Here is a 13,033-nt window from a genome sequence, read left to right as displayed (position 1 = left end):
AATACTAAAATCAGAAAAGACGATAGTTTGGTAAATAGGAAATTCACCCTGATGTGCCGGTTACTAATATGGTCAATGTACTTGGATCGAAAGATGACAAACTGCTCTGAGTGGCAAACGATACCAAACCAAAAAAACAAAGATTGTAGTAAGAAAAGCTCCAATATTGAACAAAGAAATATTTAAAGTAAACCTACCACAAACTAGAAATAAATTAAATAAGGAACAAAACACAAAAAAGAACATGTCCGTTTAAAATTAGCAAAGCATATCCATATTTATGGGGGCAGTCACGCCAAGGGATTGTCTCAACGCCTGCAAGAAAAATTACCGAGAAGCACAAATTGTGTTGTTTGTTCTAATCCTAGTGCCCATCTGATATTATTATTAACAATGCAGATGACATGTCGAAGGACTTAACAAAAGAGGATATTGATATTCTGATTACTGGAACGAATGATCTGTCAAGGTGTTCGCCAGGAAACGCTCAACCAGCATTAGTGCTGACTGATCAAATAAAGTTTTTTGTCAGTCTTAACAGTCACACAAATTGGATTGTGGTTTCACACCCGCACCGGCACGACATGCCATATTATTACCATACTAACCAAGAAATAAAGCGAGTAAATAATAAACTTGATAACTTCGCAACAAACTGTTTTAAGTTACATGGTCTAAGGCGGGTGCACTTTACTCGACACGGTCTCCACCTCAACAGGACGGAGAAGAGAATTCTCTCCAGCTGGATCTTGAAAGCGATATTGTCTGACGATGGTGCACTAATATCGTGGATCTTCGAAATCCATCACCATCTTCTAATTATATGGTCGGCCTGCCCCACTTGTTTACCCGTTACTGCGTCGGTGACCCTCGGGATGTTTGTGCTGATGTCACCGCGGAGATGATAATCACTTCTGGAGAAGATCGAAGAAACGACGCAGTGGACCACCAGCGGGGATGTACAGCCTGTCCGGCTCTCGACATGGAGTCCCTAGTTGATTATCCGACATTGACATTGATCCGGCAAAGATTGTGCCAGTGATGTTGTTAATGGTGTTTTAAGTGCTAAAAGTTATTCTGCTATTCCTGTACAACCACCTTTTTTAGAAAAGCATCCAAGAAATGTGTCTTCCTTAAAATATATAAACACTGACAACTCATATATTAGGAATATTTGTGATAAAAACGTAATTGGCAATCGTTGCAAGGTCTTGCATCTCAACATACAGTACATAGGGGAAAAAGCTTATGCCCTTGATATTTTGCTTTTAAATGAGAAACCCCAGGCTCTCATAATAATTGAACGTGGGAAAATTATGAAATAAATTATATGAACTTTTATGTCTATAGGTTGGTTACCAGTTATAGTCGAGTACACCATAAATCAGGCAGAGTGCTTATATACTGTAAGAGTCAAATTAAGCATAAAGTCCTTGATCTACACTCCTTGGCCGAGGAAATGAATTTTGAGATTGCAAGTTCTAAATTCTTCTTTGAACAATCGCTTAAGATTGACATTTTTGGTGTGTACCGCTTCCCAACTGGCAATATTGTAGAGATTTTACACGCCTAACTGCTGATTTCTTTCAGAGATTTGTACTCTTCAATAAAGCCAACACTGTTACCACTGGCGATATAAATATTGATTGGTTGGCTGGCTCAACTGCGCAAGATGAGATGCAGGACCTTCTTGCCTCCTCTAACTTAAGATGGCTGGTTAACTCCCCAACTCGAGTGGATCCTATTGCTGGTCGCTATCATTGCTGGACTGGGTCATGACTGACATAGTCGACGAAGATGTAAGTGTTGATGTCTTATTGGTACTGGATTATCGGACCATTTCGTTCAGCTAGTCTCCGTACCTGTGAACCTCCTGAAGGAGCCCATACCGGTTCCAGGCGCTGTCTGACATCCAGTAACTTGACCACTCTGAACTTCATATTAAGTCAAGAGTCTTGGGACGCTATCGATGTTGCCGAGCCAGTAGACGAGTAGTTTAATTCTTTTATGAGTGTTATTAATTATGCTCTTCATTTTTGCTTGCCCTAAAAAAATGCGCAAATGTTGAATACATCAGGATAAAGGATGGGTATCAACCGGTATTAAAGTGTCAAGTCAAACAATGAAAACATTACATAAAAATTTTAAATTTGATAATAGTGAAGCAAATAAAGCTCATTATAAAAGGTATAAGAACATGTATTTTTAAACAATTAAGCAGCCTAAAGCTAACTATTTTAAAAACATACTATCGTAATCAACTAATAAAAGCAAGGATTCATGAAAGGTAATAAAGGAAAAGTACAATACTAGCAATGCTAATAATAACATTTCTGTACATATCAACGACAGAATAGTATAAGATAAACAGTAATTATGTAATTTTTTTGGATAATCATTTTGTATCAACTGGAGCTAATTTAAATGGAAAATCAACCGAACAACCACTTATAATGGTATTTATTCGCGAAATTGGAATATCTCTTCTTATTACATCTTGTGAGCCCTGCAAAGGTTGTAAATTCCACCAAAATGTTAAAAAAAATAAGCATTCAAGTGGAGCTGATGACATATCTAATAGATTATTGAAGGATCGAGTATATGCAAAATGTAAACCCTTGTCTGTTATAATAAGTTCTTCTTTCCAGCAAGCTACTTTTCCATCTTTACTAAAAACTAGTTTAGTGATATCTGAATTCAGGGGAGGGGACAGTACGACCAATTACACAAATTTCAAGTCTAAGTAAAGTATTTGAACTGATTAAAAAATAGATTATCACCGTACTTGCTCACAAATAATATTCTAACAAACAAGCAGTTCGGTTTTGTCAAGGGCCGCTCTACTGGAGAGGTATTGGCATCTTTTGTATTTTATGTGGTCACGGGACTGGAGAGAAGACAGCAGACACTTGGTGTGATGATGGATCTGACTAAAGCGTTCGACTGTGTCAGTCATGACAGACTGATGGAGGGTTTGCAACGCTTAGGTTTTTGTAAATTAAATACTGAGTTGGCTAGAGTCGTATCTTAGGGATAAAAGACAATTTGTCAAACTCAATAACCACTGCTCGGAACTGATTGAGATTAAATTTGGAGTCCCCCAAGGGTCAGTACTTGGACCAATTTTGTTTTACCATTACATAAATAATTTATTGCTCACTAAAAACCACGAAAATACTGTTATGTAGGCTGATGACATTGCCTTCATATATTACAATTACAGTACAGAAGAACTCGAAATTAACAGTAACGTAGTTTTATCCCAGGTCTATCAATTTCTAAACAATCTGAATTTACATCTTAATTAAAAAAACACGGTTTACAGAAAAAAATACTCATCTTCAGCCTCAATGTATTGAAATAAACGAAGAGAAATAGAACACCAATTATCAGTAAAATATTTGGGAATTCAGGTGGACGACTTGGCGATCTCACATAAACTTTGTGTGTGCCTCTTTGTCTTCATCGTTATATCTGATGTCCCAGTTTGCAAAATATCGCCATGTTCAGTAATTAAAACTAATATATTTTGGTTTGGTAGAGTCACGGTTGAGGTATGGACTTCTTATTTGGCGCTCGGTGTCTCAGTACTTGAAAAAAAGGGTTTTCGTTTTACAGAAACGACTTGTGCGTGTTGTGGCTGGCATATCTTGCAGAAGTTCATGTAGAAATGCATTTAAATAGCACAGCATTTCGATCTTGCCATCTTTGTACATCTACGCGACCATCATCTACGCCAGGTTTCATTATGAAAATGTAGTAGATGGAGTACATGACCACAACACGCGAGCTCGAGTAGACCTGCGACAAAACCCAACATCGCTCGGCTCTGCCGGGTGGACTGCCTCAAAACTCAGGGGCTAAGTTTTTTTGGAAACTTCCCAGTCATTTAAAAAATATAACACAAAAAACAATGTTTAAAAAACAACTAAAATAATACACATTAGAGGGTTGTTTTTATTCGGTTGGGGAGTTTCTAGCCTAAAATCTATTGTATTAATCATTTGTATTCTTTTATTAGGCCTATTTAATGTAAGTTTAGTTTCTTATTGTTCTTGTCTTTCATACAAATATTGTATTTTCATATTTTAAGTAACAATAATGTACTACTTACGTTTGTCACATATTTAATACATGTCTACGACAATAAAACAATTTAAATTAAAAATCATTCTTACCAAGGACGTAGCCAGCGAAGGGGTCCAAGGAGTCCGGATCCCCCCCCCCAAATTTTCAATTACCTTTTTATAGTTGAATTGATTACAAAATAGACTGGGACCGGTGGTGGGGGGGGCGCGGTCGACGTCCGACGGCTGAGAGCAGCCAATCAGCTTCGAGTAAACCGCACAGCGTTGCCGTTTTCACCCCCAATATCGCACATCACTCTCAGTCCTCAGTCTCTGCCCAGTAACCGATTCGTGCGTTTCACTTTGTAGTCTCGTGTTCTGTGCAACTGTAGTGGTGTTACCGTTTGTTTAACAGTCCTTTTCAGGACTTAGCTGTGACTTTAGACCTACAGTAGTGTAACAAACTATTTTGTACTTTCATAACCTTCGTACTGGTAGTTAATGATTATATTCCAATCATGAATGCAGAAAATCAAAGTATGAATCGTCCGTGGGCGTCACCGCGCATTCATCTAAAGCGTTTACATTATCAGAACGTAGGACATGGTGTACCTCTGCGCACTCAAGCCAGAACACTTGTTTGCACTGGCCAAAGAAAGATATTTCCAGCAGGAAAAACTAACAATGGGCCACTCTTACTCGTTGCCAAAGTTGCACAACGAACTGCAGCGGCCCTGGGCATAAATAAAAATACCGTTGTAAAAATCTGTTCAGAGAAGAAGAAAATCATTGATGAGGGAGGAAGTGGAGAAGTACATACCCCAAACAAAAAGAAACTTCCACGTCAGAAACGAGTTACAAACCTAGATAATTTCCAAAAAGATGCAATCCGTCGTCATGTGTATGCATAGACTACTATAGACGAAAGGAATATCCAACTTTTAAAAAACTAATTCAATCATTAAAGGATGCCGATTTATTTAACGGCTGCAAATCTTCTCTTTTCACTTGTTTTAAAACAACTTGGCTTCAAGTACAAGTCAGTTGGGAAACGGAAAGTACTTTTTGAAAGACCAGATGTAGTTGCATGGCGCTGTAGGTTTCTTTCTTCGTCAAATGAAGAACTTAAATTTAGATTAAGTAGTCTGGATTGACGAGACATGGGTTAATACAAACCACTCCCTCCCAAACAAACGCTTGGACAGATGACTCTGTTCAATGTACAATGTCCGTACCTCTCGGTAAAGGGGGGGAAAAATGATATTGCTTCACGCTGGTAGTTCTAAAGGGTTTTTATTCCAAACAGCCTTCTAACGTTTTTTCTTTCGAAAAAAAAAACGAGTGAATTACCATGAGGAAATGAACCACGAAAAGTTTTTAGGGCTGGTTTGTAAACAATCTTCTTCCAAATTTGGAAAATCCTCAACCACAGTATTTGATAATGCTAAGTAACCACCCAAAATTATTGGACAAGGCCCCAACAATGGCATCAAAAAAATGTTTTGATGGTGGAATGGCTACAGAAATTCAACATCCCATTTGAAGCAGACATGAAGAAAAGCAAAAAATAAACCGAATATATTTTGAATTTTATTTCCGCATGCAAATACTGACAAAACTATACATTTAAAAACCATATTCTAAATCATTTTTATGAATACTGGTTTAAAATTACATCATACCCAATTATTATTATCTACCCAATTGTAATGATATTTAAAATAAAAAATGTGCAACCAAAAATATTTTATGTCATTATTTAAATCAATATTTAAGTGAGTTTGTTTCACTTATGAACACCAAAACGAAAAGTATGAGCAAACAAGTTCATACAAGGTCGTGAGTGAAATTGTAAATAATCATATTTTTTTGTAAATGACCAAAAGTCACTCAAAAATATTAACCATAAAGAAATTAATAGAATAATAATATAATCAATTGAAGACTCAATAAACGGTCAGTGAAACGCGCGTGGCTAGCAGATCTGCTGTACTCTGTAACGCCAAGCGACGTCCGACGTGGCAACGCCGCTCCCTCTCCTATGCCGAGCGCCAGTCCTAATTTTGTAATCAATTCAACTATAGCAAAACCATTTTTTTTTTTTATATTATAATTTAAATAATTCAGTATGACTGACATATACTGCTGAAAAGTCGTTCTCAAAGAAAGAAACGGGTCAAGAACTTTTAAAGAACAAAATGGGACAAAGAACACAAAGAAATAAAGGATAAATTGATTTTAACATTGTTTTCAAGAACAGCTTATATTGAGAACAATTAAAACACGTTTTATTGAAAATGTCATTGAGGTGCAGACTTATTAGCAAAATAATGATGTCCCCCGCAATATATTTATGAGTAAATTATGATGTAAAAGTATCCGTCACCTAAGAGAATATAACATGCCACATCTCGGGCCTGTATACTCAAACACTTTCTTGGTTTCTTCCTGTATTTCTTACGAAATTTTATCAAATAAATTCACTTAATACAGGGTGAGTCAGAAATATGGTAACCATAATTTTTAAGACGTGATTCTAGAGCTAAAAATAAGAAAAAAATGTTATATAAAGGTAGGTCCGAAAACGCTACCATTACTGAGTAATGGCTGGCGAAAGATTTTGCTTTGTTTTCGGTTCACCTGGTGAAATTAAGTGATTCTGAAAGGTTTTGTTCTAACTTTTTAACTCAAATAAGATAGATTTATAAAGAAAATCACCTGAAAAATCAAATAAAACCACTTTAGAAGTTTTAGTGTGAACAGTTTTTTTGAGATAAAGTATGCAAATTGCCAAAAATCTAATAACAAAAATACCGTCTTAAATGTTTGATGATGGCGAATAACATTGTTAAATGACCAATAAACAAATTGTTTTTCCTAATACATATTGTAGAGAATTTAATTCTGAAAACAACCATAATAAGCAAAGTTAACTAAATGTGTAAAAAAGAGTTATGATATTGACTCCTCACGTATTACACTACACATCAATCTTTTGCTGTTTTATAATAAGGAATGAGTATCTGATTGGTAAAAGCTGGTAATAATTTAATCATTTAAACAACAACTGTTTTCAAAATTTTTAAATAATAAATAATCAGCTGGGTATTTAATATTAGATGACATATTATTTCACCTCATTGTTGAACAAAACAACAAACTGTAAAGATACTATGTGCTTGTGTTAAGTATTTTAAAACCAGTTATTTCCATCCATTTTATTAGTGATTTTGTGTTGTGTGTGTTTTCATTTATTAAAAATGGAAGGTAATGTTCATGTGTATTCAAACTCTGATTTAGCAGACATGCATTTTAATGTATGGTTTTGGGACGCTGCAATAGTACTTCAGCAAGACGTCTGTATCAAGAGAAATTTCCTAACCACAGGTGTCCAAGCGCAAGATTTTTGCCACTATTTATCAACGCCTCTCTGAAACAGGTTTCTTTGAAGTCTTCGAAGCATAGTAATGCAGGCATCGCCCGATCATGTAAGACTGTTGAATTAGAAGAGTTGGTTCTTAATGAAATTTATGATTATCCTGAAAGAGCACTAGAGAATTGTCACTACAGTTCAATGTCAGCCTATCTAGTATTCGGAGAATACTACACGAGTACCAGTTTACACCCATACCACTTCCAGCATGTCCAAACTATTTTGCCACAAGACTACGCTCCTCATGTTGTTTTTGTCGATGGCATCTGTAAAAATGTGCTGATCCAAACTTTTTAAATACAATTTTGTTTACCAATGAGGCTCACTTTACAAGAACAGCTATCATTAACTTCCATAACAACCACATTTGGGCAGACAGAAATCCTCATGCTATAAAACCTAATCGCACACAACTTCAGTTTTCAGTAAAATGTTTGGGCTGGAATTTTAGCAGATCATTTTAGTCGCATTCGTGCTTCCTCCCAAGCTTAATGGCGGGGTGTACTTGAACTTTTTAAGATACGAGCTACCTAACCTGCTTGATGATGTACCTCTGCATTTGCGCCAAAACATGTTGTTTATGCAAGGGGCACCTGCTCACTACTTTCTGGCTGTTCGTTGATGACACCTACATGAGAGTTTTCACAAATCAACGATAGGCCGAGGTGGACCAGTTTCATAGCCACAAGATCACCGGAATTAAATCCTTTGAACTTTTAACCTTAGGGGACATTTTAAAACATTAGTTTACTCTTCCCCAATAAGATACCATTGAAAAACTCCGATTAAACATTTCTAATGGAATAGAAAACCATTAAGCAGACACCTGGAGGTTTTGAACGGGTCCGAAACTTGATGAAAAGACGCCCTGATAGCGTGCATTTCGAACAACAGAAGTCATTTTTGAGCATCATTTTAATCTTACGGTGAGGCTTAAAGCGATTGTAGATGTTTATTGTATTTAAAAATAAATTTTTGAACTAAAAATAAATTTTGAACTAAAAATATGTTTCTTTATCACGAGCTGTTAATAATCAGATACTCATTCCTTATTATAAAAACAGCAAAAGATTGCTGTGTAATGTAATACGTGAGAGTCAATATCATAACTTTTTCTACACATTTAGTTAACTTTGCTTATTATGGTTTGTTTTCAGAATTAAATTCTCTACAATCGTATTAGGAAAAACAATTTGTTTATTGGTCATTTAACAATGTTTATTCCGCCATCAAACATTCAATTCGGTATTTTTGTTATTAGATTTTTGGCAATTTGCACACTTTATCTCAAAAACTGTTCACACTACAACTTCTAGAGTGGTTTTATTTGATTTTTCAGGTGATTTTCTTTATAAATCTATCTTATTTGAGTTAAAAAGTAAGAACAAAACCTTTCAGAATCATTTAATTTTAACCAGGTGAACTGAAAACAAAGCAAAATCTTTCGCCAGCCATTACTCAGTAATGAGCGTTTTCCGGACCTACCTTTATATAACATTTTTTTCTATTTTTAGCTCTAGAATCACGTCTTAAAATATGTTACCATATTTCTGACTCACCCTGTATAATAAGTTTTTTATTGATACAGATATAATAACTGAGAAAAATGAAACATAACTAAAATAAAAATCTACATAGTTTCTAAACCTTTCAACCCGATATTATTACTCGACCTTTTTTACTCGATGCGGCCAGGTCAGTTTTGGACAGTAGGGTCGGTAGTGCACGGTGTGTTTGGAGTGGACTAACTGGCCCACAGAGTAATAAGGTATATACAGAGTGCTCGCGCCATAGGGAAAATTGACTCGGCCAGAGCGGCGACGACAGCGGTGGTGGCAGCTCGCGGACCGTCTCGCTCGAGCCCTGTGTTGCCACTTCGTGCGCGCTCTGTACTGTAGTAGAGAAAAGAATCTGAGTCGGTCGGCCCGGCACTCGGCTTTCTCTCAAACCCCTAACCCTTTTGTTACGTTACTACTCAGCAAGCGTTTGCTTCCAGCCTGTTTTGTTCTGCATTTATTATGCACCTATTTAACTTGCTTTACAACAACTAAAATTGCTCTGTGAAATATTATATACCTTATTACTCTGTGAACTGGCCTACCCTGCAAAAACGTAACGTCAAGCGTCAGCTACCCTCGTCAAAATGAAGCTTGGACCTACAGTCCTGTAATCGGACTAACTGGCCTACCCTGCAAAAACGTGACGTCAAGCGTCAGCTACCCTCGTCAAATGAAGTGTGGACCTATAACCTTGTAATCGGACTAACTGGCCTACCCTGCAAAAACGTGACGTCAAGCGTCAGCTACCCTCGTCAAAATGAAGTGTGGACCTATAACCTTGTAATCGGACTAACTGGCCTACCCTGCAAAAACGTGACGTCAAGCGACAGCTACCCTCGTTAAATGAAGTGTGGACCTATAACCTTGTAATCGGACTAACTGGCCTACCCTGCAAAAACGTGACGTCAAGCGTCAGCTACCCTCGTCAAAATGAAGTGTGGACCTATAACCTTGTAATCGGACTAACTGGCCTACCCTGCAAAAACGTGACGTCAAGCGTCAGCTACCCTCGTCAAAATGAAGTGTGGACCTATAACCTTGTAATTGGACTAACTGGCCTACTCTGCAAAAACGTGATATCAAGCGACAGCTACCCTCGTTAAATGAAGTGTGGACCTATAACCTTGTAATCGGACTAACTGGCCTACCCTGCAAAAACGTGACGTCAAGCGTCAGCTACCCTCGTCAAAATGAAGTGTGGACCTATAACCTTGTATCGGACTAACTGGCGTACTCTGCAAAAACGTGACGTCAAGGGGTCCGGACCCCCTCCCAAATTTTCAATTACTTTTTTAGTAAACCATTATTATTATTTTAATAATTCAGTATGACTGACATATACTGCTGAAAATTCGTTCTCAACAAAGAAACGGGTTAAGAACTTTTAAAGAACAAAATGGGGCAAAGAACACAAAGAATTAAAGGATGATTTTACATTGTTTAAAAAAAACAGCCTATATTGAGAACAATTAAAACACGTTTATTGAAAATATCAGTGAGATGCAGAGTTAATAGCAAATATTGATGTAACCGTAATCTAATTATTATGAGAGAACAGTAGGAGTAGAAAACTCGAAAAGAGTGGCCACGTATGCAATGAATACTTAAACTAGTTTTAGTATGCATTAGTGTAGGTAAGGGTGACTTTATAAAGAGTTTAAAACTTATACATATAGCCTATATATTGCTGATTACTTTTAGTTTTTTAATATATTATATATAAACTTACGTCACGGGTACTTTGTTACTTCGTTAAGTTCCACTACGATACGTCTTGTCGGATCCTTTGATACTAATATGTGAATTTAAATTAAATCTGTAAAAGACAAATATGAATATACAATAATAAAACTTTTCACATTTTTATGTATTTTATTGTACAATGTACATTTCGAATTCAATGAATTCATCATCAGGTACTTGTAGGTTCATTGAATTCTAAATATACATTGTACAATAAAATATATAAAAAGTAATAAAAGGTTTATTATTGTATATTTATATCAAAGATTTTTCGAGGCTACATTTGTAATATAGATAAATCTGCTTGTGTTGCTGGTTAAATGCTAGGGGGTGCTAATTCAGTGACTGGGCCATGTCCATGCGCTGAATAAGCACCCCCTTGGAACAGGGGGGGTGGTAATTCAGCGCATGGACATGGCCCAGTCACTGAATTAGCACCCCCCTGCCGTGACGTCAGAGGCCGAGGAGGTGCTTATTCCAGGGGGTGCTAAAGCAGCGTCCCCTAGTGTGCGACCCTGACTGTCTCATAGTGGCCATGGCGGTGCGCCTGAATTAGCACCCCCTTGCAACTGACGCCATTTTTAAGTCACGAAAGGGGGTGCTAAATCAGCGCGATGACCGTGTCTGTGCCTGGCACCCCCTTTGAATAAGGGGGGGGGGTCATAATTCAGCACCTTGACCGTGTCTATGTGCTGGTTTCTGAGGGTGCTAAATCAGCACATATACCTTGTTAATGTGAAGAATAAGCACCTCCTACTGAATAAAACAATAAACATCTAACCATATTGCGATTTTTAATGGGTATACTTATTGTATTGATATGATTTGACATGGAGTGTATTTCTGATGTATTAATCTAAAGAAACCTATACATGTCGATTACCTAGAAAAAAATTAAAAATACTCCTAAAACTCACAACACCTGTTACTTATTGTAAATTTATGCGGGGTTTGTAAATATGCTATTGATTACGGTGGTTAACGTAGATGCTTAAAAATGCTAGTAAAGATTGCTATATATTGAAGTTGTTAAGTTTTGTGCTAACCGAGATCTGAGAACTTTGTGCTACCCGAAAATAAAATATTCAAAATTCATAAAAGTTTAATTTATATCAAATTAGATGCTATGTACAGTAATTTTGTTATTACCGATGAAATAATATTTCTGCTTCTATACATAAAATGATTTTCTAGTTTAAAAAATTACGAGTTTAAAATAAGAAGGTAAAAAATATAAAAATTAAATTTGGCCACAGAGGTTCTGCCATCCATTTGGTCAATCATTAATTACACATTCTGATATGACTAGTCCTAAAAATAAGAGTACACCTAAGCTGAAGTATAAAATAAATTATAAATTGATTTTACCTTTTTTATATTTTTCCTAAAAGTTCTCACTCTGTTTTACAATTTTATAAGAATGTTCGTTTGAACTTTGATACACAGGGTTAGAAGTACACGTGTAATTAATTTTATGCACAATAAAAATTCGTTAACAACATACAAAAAAGCGAATTTTATCATTTTTGTCCATACATCATAACCGTGTTCTAGTTTGCATTTTCGTGTAAAAGTATCCGTCACCTACAGAGTATAATATGCCACCTCTCGGGCCTGTATACCCAAACACTTGTTTGATTACTTCCTGTATTTCTTACGAAGTTCGTCAAATAAATTCACTATACATAATAGGTTTTGTATTAATACAGGTATAATAGCTGAGAAAAATGAAACATAACTAAAATAAAAATATAGACAGTTCTAAACCTTACATCGATATTATTACTCGACCTTATTAATCTATGCAGCCAGGTCAGTTTTGAACAGTAAGGTCTAAGGGTGGACTAACTGGCCTACCCTGCAAAAACGTGACGTCAAGCGTCAGTCACCCTCGGCAAAATGCGTTGACCTACAGTCCTGTAATCGGTATTTACAGATTTATTTTACTCTGAATATTTCATACTTGGTAGACAGCGGAATATAACAACCAACGATGTTAAGAAAAAAATTAATAGTTCCAAAGCTGTTTCACTTTTACTATCTGTTACCCGCACCTTCGTACGCACATTTCTGTAGAATAACTGGTACGTCATAGACATATCCCCATGTTTTTTCTAAATAGCATACCATTTATGAAATAAATTCTGGGCATTGGAATATATTCCAATTCTAATTTCAATGCAATATTCCATAATTTTCTTTTGAACTGATGTGTTAATGTAATTAACAAT

The sequence above is a fragment of the Homalodisca vitripennis genome, chromosome 7, assembly GCF_021130785.1.
Source record: "Homalodisca vitripennis isolate AUS2020 chromosome 7, UT_GWSS_2.1, whole genome shotgun sequence".
Taxonomy (NCBI): Eukaryota; Metazoa; Arthropoda; class Insecta; order Hemiptera; family Cicadellidae; genus Homalodisca; species Homalodisca vitripennis.
Note: the sequence above shows the minus strand (reverse complement) of the source record.